Here is a 14,457-nt window from a genome sequence, read left to right on the forward strand (position 1 = left end):
TTAAACTCTATTGTATCTATTAAAGATGAGGCCTCGTTCTTTATTGGTCTTTGTTCCCAGTCAACACAAGAAAAGCCAAAAAAGCACTCTGAGCCTAATTGCTTTGTTTGTAAACTTTACTTGTTCATTTCTGATGTCTTGAGTTTTTTGACAAGTTATTGAATGAAAAAAATAAATAGACAGTTGATTCTTCAGGGCTTATAAAATTTGATAAATGCTTATTTAACTTTTTGACAGTTGTGAGCAATAAATAAAGAAGCATCCTGAAGTCAAGTTTGTATAAAACTTGCCTTGTTTTTGCTTACACAAAATCCCCAGGAACCAGGAGTTGAAATATGTTTCTCATCTGACTTTTTTTCTTTTATCAGGGAGCGTATTCATTTGCACTTATAGTTTAGGGCTGTACTGGACACTTGAGATGCTACTTTGATTTATTTTAGTTTTCATTTCACAGTGGAAGGAAAAATGAGTCATTAAGAACTTGGCTTTGGACAAAATCTCCCATGATACAATGAATGACATGCCTTTCCAAAACAGACTTGAGAAAGAAAGTTTAGCAGGTTACACTTCAGTTGTACTATAGTCTTGGCAGTATACTTTTAAGACATTGTGGAGAAATGGATCTTTGAAGATAAGAAGTAAAGGGATAAGTTATTCTCATCCTCTTTTCCATTTTGTCTAAACCAAGAAAATGTGTGAATAGATATTATGCAATGCTCTAAGGGCTTGGCATGTATTATCTCATTTAATCACTTACTCGTTCATTTGACACATATTAAATGAGGCTATTCTCAGTGCCAGGTGATATTCTATGGGTTGGTGACCACTGTAAACAAAAATGACAAATATTCCTGCCATCATGAAACTTACTGAAGGTCACAGATAATAAATAAGAGAAATAAGTAAAACAACATTTATTAAATAGTGATAAGAATTTAGGAGAAAAATCAAGCAGACAAGGGGAATAGGAATTGTTGGGGGTGGGATTTTGGAGCTTTAGAAGAGTAGCCAAGGAAGGCTTCTTAGAGTTGTTTATTGGGTAAAAACTGAAAGAAGTGAGAACACCATAGGGATAATTTAGGGAAGAGTGTTAAAGGCAGGGGAAATGACCAATACTGGGACCTTGCAGCACCGGCAAGCCAAATGCATGGGAACAGCTAGGCAGCCAGTGTTCCTGGAGTGGGCAGTTGAGTGGAACAATAATGTGAGATGAAGTCAGACGTGTAAGGTGGGTCAAGAGGGGAAGCTATGTTGGCCTTTGTAAGGTCATGATACAGCATTTAATTTTTACTATGAGTAAGACAAGACTCCATTGGAAAGTTTCCAAGAAAGAGTTGATGTAATTTGACTTATGCTTCATCAGGATCACTCTGGCTGGTATATTTAGAATAGACAGGGTGCTGCATCCTGAACTGGCATGGAGGTGACAATAGTGGTGAAGTGGATGAATTCTAAATATATTTTGACAGTAGATAAGACAGAATTTACTGAATGACCAAAAGATTAATTTAAAAAATGGGTGCATCAGCATGTTTCCATTTTCTTCCTCAGAATGGAAATTCTTGCTTAACAATATCTCTCTATTCATCTATATACCAATCAATGAATCATCCATCACTATTTATCATATAGCTACTTATATTTATCTATCTTTCTGTATATCCATCTGAATATCTATCATCTATTTATCTTTTGTGGATAAGGAAAAGTCAAAATATTATTATTGACATGTAGGCATAAATAAGCAATGCTAATTAGAAGGTACATTCGGGAGAATGGAATGTCAAACATATAGCCTCAAAGATAGCTAGAAATAAAAACGAGTTAAATCAATACATTTGCGAGAAAAGGGAAGTTAATCTGACTTTACTAGGAAAGAGAGGAGACAAAGGAAACTGGTAGGACTATGAAATAGTTTGCCCTTGTTTGACACAAAAATAAAGAAAGCCAAGGATATAAAATAATCTAACCAACTAGAGTTAAAAATTTAAAGCTTCTGTCAAAACTACCTCTAGGATAATGCTATTATAATGAGAAAAACTGGCAACAAACAAAATAAAAAAATATTTACAGGTAAAGGCATATGCTGGGTAAGGTCTAGACAAGAGTTTAGGAGGAGATTGGGCTTTAGACAATAAGTGAATTTATAAGATTATGGTTCATATAAAAATGTATAAAGTGGTTAACTTAACTTACACTTTCATGCTAAAGAAAGCCTCTGAGTTATGCTGTGCTATTTTTTCTTTTAACGGATAATAGCTGAACCAGTGTAGGTAGAGTATCATGTATGTGCATATCCACATTATCCCAACTGCCTCTACTCTTTGCATTACTACTGGGAAAGAACCACAGACTGAGAAAATGACAACACTCATTGTCCCAGTGACTTCTGTAAATTCTGGTGGATTGAGACAACTCAGGCAGCCCATCCTTAAGTTTGCACATCCTAAAATTTCCATGATCTAAGCAAAGGACTAGAACAGGGAGGCAACAGTGTCTATGAAGCAATCCATTTTAAATATTTCTACATGGACCAGAATTGAAGTATATCATTACAGATTGTACAGGATAATATATCAACACTTAATCAGTGAATGAAACAATAATAATGCATCTCCACTACTATTGAAAGACAGATGGTACCTACAGTGTTCATAGTTTAAAGTGCATTCAAGTTTACATTCAATAAAATAAAATACATAAGGTTAAAATTTTTGTTCTGATAGACTAAGAAACTAATATACACTGCATACTTTATATATCCTTAAGTGAGCCAGAAAACTTATGTGACTATGGAGGCCAAGCAAATGATGGAAATAAGTGAACCTATTAATTGGGAGTGGTAAGAAGTGGAGAAGCATGTCTCATTGATAGATGCAATGACTGAGAGTTTTAGACAACTGTGTTCAAGTAGAAATGTAACCTAAAGATGTTAAGATATCCTGATTTTTTTCAAAGTTTTTAATGTTAGATCTTTTTTAAAAATCCTTATCAGAACAATCAAAAGATATTCATGGGATGCCAGTTTGACACACTTGTCCAGAATTTTCAACTTTACAAAAGTAATATAGAGCAATGGTTACAAACCCAAACTTTTAATACAGTCTGGTTCAAATTCCCTCTCTATCACCTATTAACCGAATGATCCTGGGAAGTTACTAAAATTTCCTGATCTTCAATTAACTCAATTGTGAAAAAAATATAATGCCTAACTTTTGGAATTGTTGTAAAAATTGCAACAATATATTTAAAGTTCATAATGGTGATCATGACTGTTATGAACAAAAGTAACTCCAAAATTCTTTATGTCTTTGATTCCTAGAGTCCTATCACAATCACATTTTCACCATGTTAGGGTAAGGCTTTTAGTCTTTTCAAAAATAAATACTATTGAACATATATTCCATGAAAAAGATTATACAGTCTTTTCATATGCATTTCACATGCATGCTTTGACCCTCATAATCTTATAAGCAAGGCACTATCATTTTAGTGCCACTTAACATGTTAGAAAACCAAGACAAGGCTTAGAATAAATCTTCTAACCTCGGCCTTAGAAATAAAGTGTCTACATATTTTAGTGTGTATCAAGGGTAAAGAAGAAGAAGACGGGTAAAGTTAGACAATTCATAAATGAAGAAAGGATAAAAGAGAAAGTGGTAGACAGTAGCTACCAGCGTTAAGGAATTTCCTGAAATTGTTATAAAGCCTCCTGGTAAGCATAGTATTATGGACACAGTACCAATGAACTAGTTGTTTTCAATATTCAAATTAAAATGTTTAGCTTCCTTTTAAGGCGATTTTTAAAAAATTATAGTGGAAACTTAACTTTGGATCTATCATAAAACTCATGAGAATTTTTATCTATGAAGGAATCATTCTACAGCCAACTTATCCAGCAGAAATATTTGACAAACAAGGAAATATATACATGAACTAAATCCACAGATCAAGGCATCCTTATGAAAGTGGAGGACAGCAAAGAAACTCAAGAAGGTGCAATCAGATGGAATATACTGTAAAATTGTGCACACTATTTTGTTGAACATAGTATGTTGGTGTATAGAGATCAGAGAGCTAAACTTGTGATGCTCTGAATTCCTTGAAGAATTCGGCAGGATTAGTTCTAGCTATGGGTATAAGTTAATTCACCAGAACAGTGAACAGACCTTGGAGGCAGTGACAGTCTCTGAAAAGATTTTGATAGATGCCTCAGCACTGGATGTGCAGTGCTGGTGGGTGCTCATATGCCTCAGAAACAGAAATGGACCAGAAATAGAGCTGCAAACAATACAGTCACATTCCTGAGAAGAATATTTATGAGGAGTGGAGAAAGAACTATACCTTTAAAAAGCTGACAGGACAGGCTAAGAAAAATGTTTGTGTTTTTCCTGTAACTACGGGAAAAGGAGGACACAGCACACTGGATTTTCCTTGTAGAAGCTAATTCCTATTCCAAGCGCAAGCCCCACATTGATGGGACTGAGGGAAAACCAAAGGGACTTCTTGTCTTCTGTCTTATTTTTGGCCTGCTAGGATACCTAAACCTGTATTAGTGTTATTATTAATAGCTAATATTTAGCAAGAATTTTCAATGTGAAAAACACTGTTGTAAGGACATGATATCCTTCATTTCAAATTTTTACAGAAGCTCCGTAAGGTACACATGATTACCCTTAAGTTTAGGTGAGAAAATAGAGAGTCAGAAACATTGTGATCTACCCAGCACACCCAACCAACAAATAGGAGATCCTCAGAGGCAAATCCAGAGCCATCAGACTCCAAATCCCTGGTTATTTTTATTCCCTTTTGCTGCACTTACAATTTTCTTAAAATTTCTTTCAAAACTGTGACATTACCAGAAATAGCTTGTGTTATAGAAACACCATTGGGCTGGAAGGTAGATGGATTATGCATATTCCTTTATTTAGCTGTGGAATGTTGCATCTTGATTTCTTACTCTTCAAAAAGGGAGACTTAAATAATTTCTCAATTTATCCCACCTCTGAATTTTATGATTCTAGTTCTCTTCTATAGTATACAGAGTGAGTAGATGGTAGGAGATACCAAGATATGGAAACAAGAAGATACATTAATTTAAAAAAAAGCCTTTTTTATAACTAAATATTAAAAAGGGAAGTACTATTCTAGGCATGGGAAAACATTACATCTTTAAGATTCCATAAGTTTCCTGTGCAGTAAGTATTTTGGCCCCATATTATCAATAAGAAAGCTGAGTCACAGAGAAGTTAACTTTCCCCAAGGTCATACTAGATAAAGCTGGGACTCAAGGCTTGGTCTGTCCGATTCTAAATTCCATCATCTTCAATACCAAATGATAACTTTCAGTGACTATGCTTAGAAAAAAACAAATCAGTGATGAAACTGTCTACCTGTTGTTTTATTCTGGCAAAAGTACAAAATATGCGCTGATGAGCGTCCTTGATAATGGAAAAAAGAATACATTGTTTTCAGAGCTTCAAGCACAAATCCAAATAAAGAGCAAACTCAGTATGTAATAATAATGCACAGCCCTTTCATCGATGATTTATAATTACTTTGATTTTGTTGATCCCATTTGGGGGGACCAGATTAGCAAAATGATGACCAATCATTTGGAAATCAATAGTTTCGCAGCATGGTTAGTAAGTTGCTCTAAAATTAGTGCATAATCAACCAGAACACAGTCAGTGTGATTGGTGAGGCAATGGCCAAAACTTGATTATGGCTTTTTTTTTTTCTGTGGCAAAATAAATGGAGAGTCAGGTCATAAATTCAATGTTGAAGGCTTTTCATAGCATCTAGTTGGATCAACTGCTTATTACTAATTATTCCTAAATGATTACCTACCTTAGCTCTCTACAATCTCAAATTGTTCTTCAACGGTATTTAATAAATCTGATGACAGAGAATGTATTAACTCATGAAGCAGTTCCTTCTGTTTTTAGAGAGATGATTCTGATGGATGTGGACACATCCTGGAATGGAACACAAAACTGTTTCTTTGCATCTACCTCTCACAAAGTCCATATGGAATCATTGACCCTTTTTTCTTCTTCAGAAATGATGTGCAATTTTTAGTAATTTTAAAAATTATCCTTGGAGCTGATAATTTCATAGATAAAATAATCTAAGAAATTGTAAAACATGCTGCTGTTTTATAACAGCACTTTACTCACTGCACTGTTCTGCATCCTCCCAGACTGTGAGACATTCAATGGCAGGGTCTATGTTTCATTGATTGAAGTATCCCAGTGTTTAATAAAGTGCCTGCTATGTAATAAGCACAAATGTCTATTCCATTGAACTAAACTATACATTTTCAAAAATATCCATTTCAGTCCTGCGTTGTATAAAAAATGTCTGTTGGTAAATTTAATTTAACTCTAGTGCTATCGGTGTTTCACTTAAAGATATTTATATTATTTCTTTCATCTCCATTTGCTGTTTGTTGTTTCTTTCTTTTGAGGAATACTTTGGAATACATATTTATTTTGGAATATTTTGGCATACTTAGACTATTCTGGAAACCTCAGGTCATAAAGTTTTAGTTTCTCTTTATATGTCCTTTCTCTATATTTGTTCTTATTTATAGTCCCTTCTAAAATAAAAACTGTAGTTATGACTATCTTTTTCTGAAAAAGGAATTGCATTTACCCAAAAGTTTCCCTAAAGGGATTGTAATCATTTTCATTGTTCTCCTAGAATCATTGTCTTTTCATCAAAAGCCTTCATAAAGTGATAAAATTACCATTAAAAATAACTGCATTAAAATGGAAAATAAAAATTCATACTCTCAAGGCAAGACAAGTAATGAGGAATTATCTATTTTGTTAAAGAATAATTTTATGTAATATAGATATAAAAAGAATTTTGATTGTAGTTTCTATTTTTTAAGGTAGATAATTAACTTTTTTAACCATATGATTTTTCTAATCAGTTTGCATGGGAAACTGTGTTATGCAAGTCCATTTGGAGTAACTACAACTTGATCTCTTATTGATGATTCAGAACCATGGACATAAATTTCTTTTTACCAATATTAAAGATTCTTATAAAAACCATGATAACATAATTTTTCTTTTAATTAGAACAGTTTTTACTCAATACATTTCATTTTCATTTACTTATCAACCTTTTATTCAATACCTACAATGTGTCTGCCACTCTTCTAGATCTTGAAGATACTGAAAGGAAGAAATTTATCCTGAAAATGCCCACAGATTTGTGGAGAAACAGCCATGGAAAGAAAAACATTACAACACAATGTGACAGTCACCATAATATAGCTACTGTATTTATAAGATGGATGAGAGTATGAGGAAGATGCGCCTACCTTTGGACCAGAAAAGAAGGTCTTCATAGAAATAGGATTTGAGTTAAGAATGGAAATTAAGTAAACATAATAAATTATTTAGAGGTATAATAAAATGAAGTGTCTTTGAAGATCAATAAAATAATTTGGTAATATTGGGATGTAAGCTATGACAACGAGGGTGGAAAACTAGACAAAAGCTGATTCATGGAGAACCTAAATATCTTTCAAATGAATACATATTTAATCCAATTCACAATAGCAAACAGCTGTAGAATATTGAGCAGAAATATAATATAATTAGAACTGAGTGCTCAATGCCACATTAATTTCAGAGGAGTAACAATTGCACCACTGACAATAAGTCAGTCTAGCTCAGCTCCAGTGATTTGTGATGCTTCCTGTTTGTTTTTCTTGGTTTCATGTCTTATTTGTGGTAACCAGCACTAGACTGATGAAACGTCTTATCTAGAAGCAAACATGACTATCATTTTAGCTGTTACACAATATTGCATGTATTACTTCTTTTGACCTTCTGTGAGCACATACTACTTATATTGTCATGCAATATGATTCAGGTAGACTTTCTTGAGCCCCAGTTTTCAGCTAATGCTTGTGTATGGAACTGATGATGCCCACCTATCGAATATTCCAGACCAGAGTGCTGACATTGGAAGATAAATAGAAAGGTATTCCGACAACTAATTCTTATTTTTCCTGCCCAGAATCCTGATTACAGTTTGCTTTAAAGATGACTATCACCAATGCCTGGGAGGAGATATGTCAGATGTGAAGTACCACTAATAAATTAAGGCAATATAGTTCTTCACTTGTCAAAAGAACATGTAGATAAATTTGGGAATATCATGATATGTAGTTTTATCCATAACCATGAAGATTAAGTCCAAATTTCCAGTTAAGACCCAGAGATCATTTTCCAAATGTTCTGTTTCTCTGTGAGATCCTGCTAAGCCCTAATGGATTGGGTGCACTTGAAGTGAAGAGCACCTTAAATTACTGCCCAGAAAGTAGTTTTCCCTAAATGGAAACTTTTAATCATTTGAATTATTATTCTTTATATCATCTTGTCAACTTTTCATTGCTGATGATAGAATCTTGGACTTCACTATGCACACACTTAAAAATATATTTTAAGATTTATTACTAAAAATTACATATGTAGTCACACCTCATTTTATTATGCTTTATTCCATTTTGCAGGTGTTATGTTTTTAGAAATTAAATGTTTGTGGCAATCCTGCACTGGGCAGGGCTATCAGCCCCATTCCTCCCACATGTGCTTACTTTGTGTTTCTGTGTCACATTTTGGTAATTCTTGCAATGTATCCTTTTCAGCATCATTATATATATTATGGTGATCTGTGATCAGTGATCATTGATGTTACTATTTCAATTGTTTGGGACAACATGAACCATACCCATATAAGATGCACACTTAATAAATCAGTGTTCTATATGTTCTGACAGCTCTACCAACCAGCCGTTCCTCCATCTCTCTCCCTCTCCTAGGGACTTCCTATTTCATGGACACGACAATATTGAAATTAGGGCAATTAATTCTATAATTGTTTCTAAGTGTTCAAGTGAAAGAGTCACACATCTCTCACTTTTAATCTTACACCACATAGAAAAATTAACTCAAGATGGATTAATGGATTAAAGACTTAAATGTAAAAACTAAAACTATAAAAACCCTGGAAGATAACCTAGGAAGCACCATTCTTGACATAGAACTTGGCAAAGATTTCATGATGAAGATAGCAAATGCAATTGCAACAAAAACAGAAACTGACAAATGGAATATGGAATCTAATTAAACTAAAGAGCTTCTGCAAACAGCAAAACAAAACAAACAAACAAACAAAAAACAAAGTGAACAGACAACCTACAGAATGGGAGAAAATTTTGCAAACTATGCATCCAACAAAGATCGAATACCAGAGCCTATAAGGAACTTAAACACATTTATAAGCAAAAAACAAATAACCCCATTAAAAAGTGGGCAAAGGACATGAACAGACACTTTTCCAAAGAAGACATACATGCAGCCAACAAGCATATGAAAAAATGCCCTACATCACTTATAATTAAATGAATGCAAGTCAAAACCATAATGAGATTCCATCTCATATCACTCAGAATAGCTATTAGTAAAAAGTCAAAAAATAACAGATGCTGGCAAGGTTGTAGAGAAAAGGGAATGCTTATACACTGTTGATGGGAGTGGAAATTAGTTCAGCCATTGTGGAAAGCAGTGTGGCAATTCCTCAAATAACTTAAAACAGAATTACTATTTGACCCAGCAGTCCCATTTGTGGCTATATACCCAAAATATTGGGTGTATACCCAAATATTGCTATATGTTTATCGCAGTAATATTTACAAGAACAAAGACATAGAATCAACCTAAATGTCCATCAATGGTAGATTGGATAAAGAAAATATGGTGCTTATATGCCATCCAATACTATGCAGTCATAAAAGTATAATGAGACCATGTCTTTTGCAGCGACATGGATAGAGCAGGAAGCCATTATCCTAAGCAAACTAACACAGAAACAGAAGACCACATACTGCATATTCTCACTTATAAGTGAGAGCTAAACAATGAGAACACATGAATACTAGGAGAGGAACAACAGATACTGGGGCCTACTTGAGGTTGGAGTATACCTATTAGGTATTAAGCTTCTTACCTAGGTGAGGAAATTATCTGTATGTCAAATCCCTGTGTCACACAGTTTATCTATATAACAAACTTGTACATGTACCCCTGAACCTAAAATAAAAGTTTTCTTAACTAATCAAAAGCTAGAAATGGTTAAGCTTAGTGAGGAAGGCATGTTGAAAATCAAGACAGGCCAAAAGCTGGGAATTTTGTGCTGAACAGCCAAGTTGTGAATGCAAAGGAAAAGTTCTTAAAGAAATTAAAAGTGCTACTCCAGTGAGCACAAAAGTAATAAAAAAGCAAAACAGACTTATTGCAGATATAGGGAAAGTTTTAGTGGTCTGGATGTAAGATCAAACCAGCCATGACATTCTCTTAAGACCAAGGCTAATCCAGAGCAAGGTCCTAACTCTCTGCAATTCTATGAAGGCTTATAGTTGAAGAAGCTGTAGAAAAAAAAGAGAAACTTGCAGAAGTTAGTTCATGAAGTTTAAGAAAAAAAAATGCCATCTCCATAACATAGAAGTGCAAGGTAAAAGAGCAAGAGCTGATGTGGAAGCTGCAGCAATGATCCAGAATATCTAGCTAAAATAATTGAAGATGGCTATGCTAAACAACATATTTTCAATGCAGATGAAAGAGCCCTCTACTAGAAAAAAAATAACATTTAAGACTTTCATAACTAGAGAGACGTCAGTGCCTGGACTCAAAGCTTCAAAAAACATGCTCACTTGTTCAAAGCTAATGCTGCTGGTGACCTTCAACTAAGGCCAATTCTCACTTACCATTCTGAAAATATTGGTGCCCTTAAGAATGATGCTAAGTCAACTCTGACTGTGCTCTATAAACGAAATAACAAACCCTGGATGACAGCACATCTAGATACAGTATGACTAACTAAATATTTAAAGCCCAATTTTGAGACATACTGCTGAGAAAAAAAGATTTCTTTCAAAATATTACTGATCATTGACAATGCATCTAGTCACCAAAGAACTCTGATAGAAATAGAGGAGATTGGTGTTATTTTCATGCCTGCCAATGCAGCATTCATTCTGAAGCCCATGAATCAAGAAGTCATTTTGACTTTCAAGTCTTATTATTTAAGAAATTTAGTTTGTAATCTATAGCTGCTATAGATAATGATTTTTTGATGGATCTGGGCAAAATACGTACTTTGAAAACCTTCTGGAAAGGTTTCACTGTTCTAGATGCCATTAAAAATAATTATGATTCATGGGAGAAGTCAAAATTTCAACATTAACAGGAGTGGGAAAGTTGATTACAGTTCTCAAGGATGACCTTGAAGGGTTTAAGACTTTAGTAGAGGAAGTCACTGAAGATGTGGTGGATATACCAAGAGAGCTAGAATAAGAAGTAGAGCCTGGAGATGTGACCGAATTGCTGCAATCTCATAACATTTGAATGGGTGAGGAGTTGCTTCTTATGAATGAGAAAAAAAGGTTGTTTTGCTTTTTTTTAGATAGAATATGCCCCTAGTGAAGATGCTGTGAACATTGTTGAAATGACAACAAAGAATATAGAGTATTACATAAACTGAGCAGATAAAATAGCAGTAGGATTGGAGACGTTTTACCCCAATTTTGAAAGAAGTTCTATTGTGGGTAAAATGCTATCAAACAGCATTACGTGCTACATATTAATCTTTCATGAAAGGAAAAGTCATCGATTTGGCAAACTTCATTGTTGTCTTGTTTTAAAAAATTGCTGCAGTCTCAGTAACCTTCAGCAACCACCATCCAGGTCAGTCAGCAGCCATCAACACTGAGGCAAGTCCCTCCACCACCAAAAAGATTACAACTCACTGAAAGCTCAGATGATCATTAGTATTTTCATCAATAAATCACTTTTTAATCATGGCATGTACAATTTAAAATAAAATACTATTATAAACAATATAATACAGCATAACATAAACATGCACTGGGAAACCAAAATATTTGTGTGACTCACTTTCTTATGATATTTGCTTGAGTGCAGTGGTCTGTAACTAAATCTGCAATATCTTTGAGGTATGTCTGTATATACTTATTGTGCTGAGTAAAATTATATATTTTTTGCTGAATACCATATCTAGTCCTCTAAGATAAAGTGTATCATTCTAAAACTTCCTTTCTTGATAGACAGTTATATAGACAGATACAAAATATAAGATATTATCAACTAATGTAGATATATCATTTTTGCTTGTAGGTTTTTGCTTTAAATAAATAGAATCATCAAAATAGAGCAAACATATTACATTGCAACTTTTTTATTCATGTGACCATACCTTGACCAGTATTACAGTTTGGTAAATATAAAAGTAGCTATCAATTTCTCTCCCTTTTTTTCTATAAAACAGCTTTGTATACTTTTATATAATTTGAAATCATTCATAAGTTGTTTAACTGCTTTTTTCCCCAGTTACAAAAAATAATCCTCATCTTCTACTCTTTACTTTCCATCTCCCTCAGTTGTGTCCTCCTCCTCAAACTAATAATTTCTATAAATAGCTTGGGGTGCCTTCTATACTTATCTTCATGTTTATATAACAATATACAAAATTCATATTAACACACTTATACACATTAATAATTAAGAAAAATTTGTTTGCTTCACTATATAAAGATAACCCTACTACACACACTTTCCTGTACCTTAGTCTTTTTGCCCTTAAAAATACATTGTGAAAATGTCTTTAAAACTATATAGTGTGCAAACTGGCATCAGCAAAATGGCAGAATGGGAATTCTTAGTGCTTGACCCCTCACAGAACCATCAATCTGAACAACCATCCATTAATAAAAATACCTGCATGGGACCTAAGGAATCCAGATGAGAGATTACAGCACCTGAGTGTAGGGTGAAAATAAGAAAGGATGACACACTGAAGAGAGTGGGAAGGATTGTTTCACATTACCCATATCACCCTCCCTCCATGTTGGGAAAGGAGATTGAAGTCATCATTCAACTATGCCACATACCCCAGCACCAGGCCCATTCAGTGAATCCTGGTGTGAAGCTGGTTCCAGTGGCCCCAGGATTTGGGTCTTTCCCAGTACCAGGGCAGCCCTGCAACAGCACCAGTCTACTGCCCACAGCCCCAAGCTCCAGACTAGCTCCTATGGACCCAGATTCTGTGTTGTTCTCAGAAGACCCAGACTCCAGAGGTTCAACTGCAGACTCAGGCTTAAGACTTACCCCAGTGTCAGATAGGTCCTCACAGTCCCAGGCACCAGACATTCCCACAGGATCCAGGGACCAGGCCTGCCCTAGTGGACCATGATGTTTGCCCAAACCGTACAGACTGAGAACACAGCGCCCCATCCCCCGCCACCCCCAAAAGACTCAGGTTGAAGACCAGCTCCTGTGTACCCAGGCTTCAGCCTTGCCACTATGAACATAGGCTCCAGGCCCCACCACATGTATCCAGGCAGTAGTCCTTTCCCTGTGGACCCAGGCATCAGAGCTGCACAGTCACTGACCCAGGCACAAGGCTAGCCCACCTGAGAACTCCAGCAGCAAGCCCACCAGCATATCTCAATAGCTTGCCCATCCAGAACCTCTGGACAGGGTGACTGAGGAAACTTGTCCTACTAAAGTCAGTATGTAAATATTGAAAAGGATGCCTAATTTTTTGAATACCCAGGCACCAGAGCAAGGATCACAAATCATCAGGGAAATATGACATCATCAAAGGAAAAAAAAATAAAGCACCAGTAACCAACCCTAAAGACATGGAGCTCTACAAATTGATGAATAAATCAAAGTAATCATCTTAGGTTAATTCAATGTGTTAGAAGAAAGACGAACAGTAAATAATATCAATAAAACAATACATGAACAAAATTAGAAGTTTAACAAAGAAATAGACAACATAAAGATGAACCAAACAAAAATTCCAGAACTGAGGAATACAATCACTGAGCTGAAAAATTCTTTAGAGAGCTTCAGGAGCAGACCTGTTAAAGCAGAAATAAAGAAAAGCAGTGAAGACATATCAGTTGAAATTACCCAGGCCAGGATTGGCGGCTTGTACCTGTAATTTCAGTACTTTAGGAGGCCAGAATGGGAGGATCATTCAAGGCCAGGAGTTTAAGACTAGCCTGGGAAACATAACAAGACCCCATATATACAAAAATTAAAAAAAAAAAAATTCACCAGGCATGGTAGTGCATGCCTGTAGTCCTAGCTACCCAGGGGGCTAACACAGGAGTAATAACACCTGAGCTCAGGAGTTTGAGATTATGGTAAGCTATGATTGTGTCTTTGCAGTCCAGCCTGGATAACAGCGCAAGATTCTGTCTCCAAAACATGTTTTTTAAAGAAATTACCCAGTCTATTGTGAATAATGCCGCAATAAACATATGTGTGCATGTGTCTTTATAGCAGCATGATTTATAGTCATTTGGGTATATACCCAGTAATGGGATGGCTGGGTCAAATGGTA

This window comes from Pan paniscus, chromosome 4, assembly GCF_029289425.2.
Source record: "Pan paniscus chromosome 4, NHGRI_mPanPan1-v2.0_pri, whole genome shotgun sequence".
Lineage (NCBI taxonomy): Eukaryota > Metazoa > Chordata > Mammalia > Primates > Hominidae > Pan > Pan paniscus.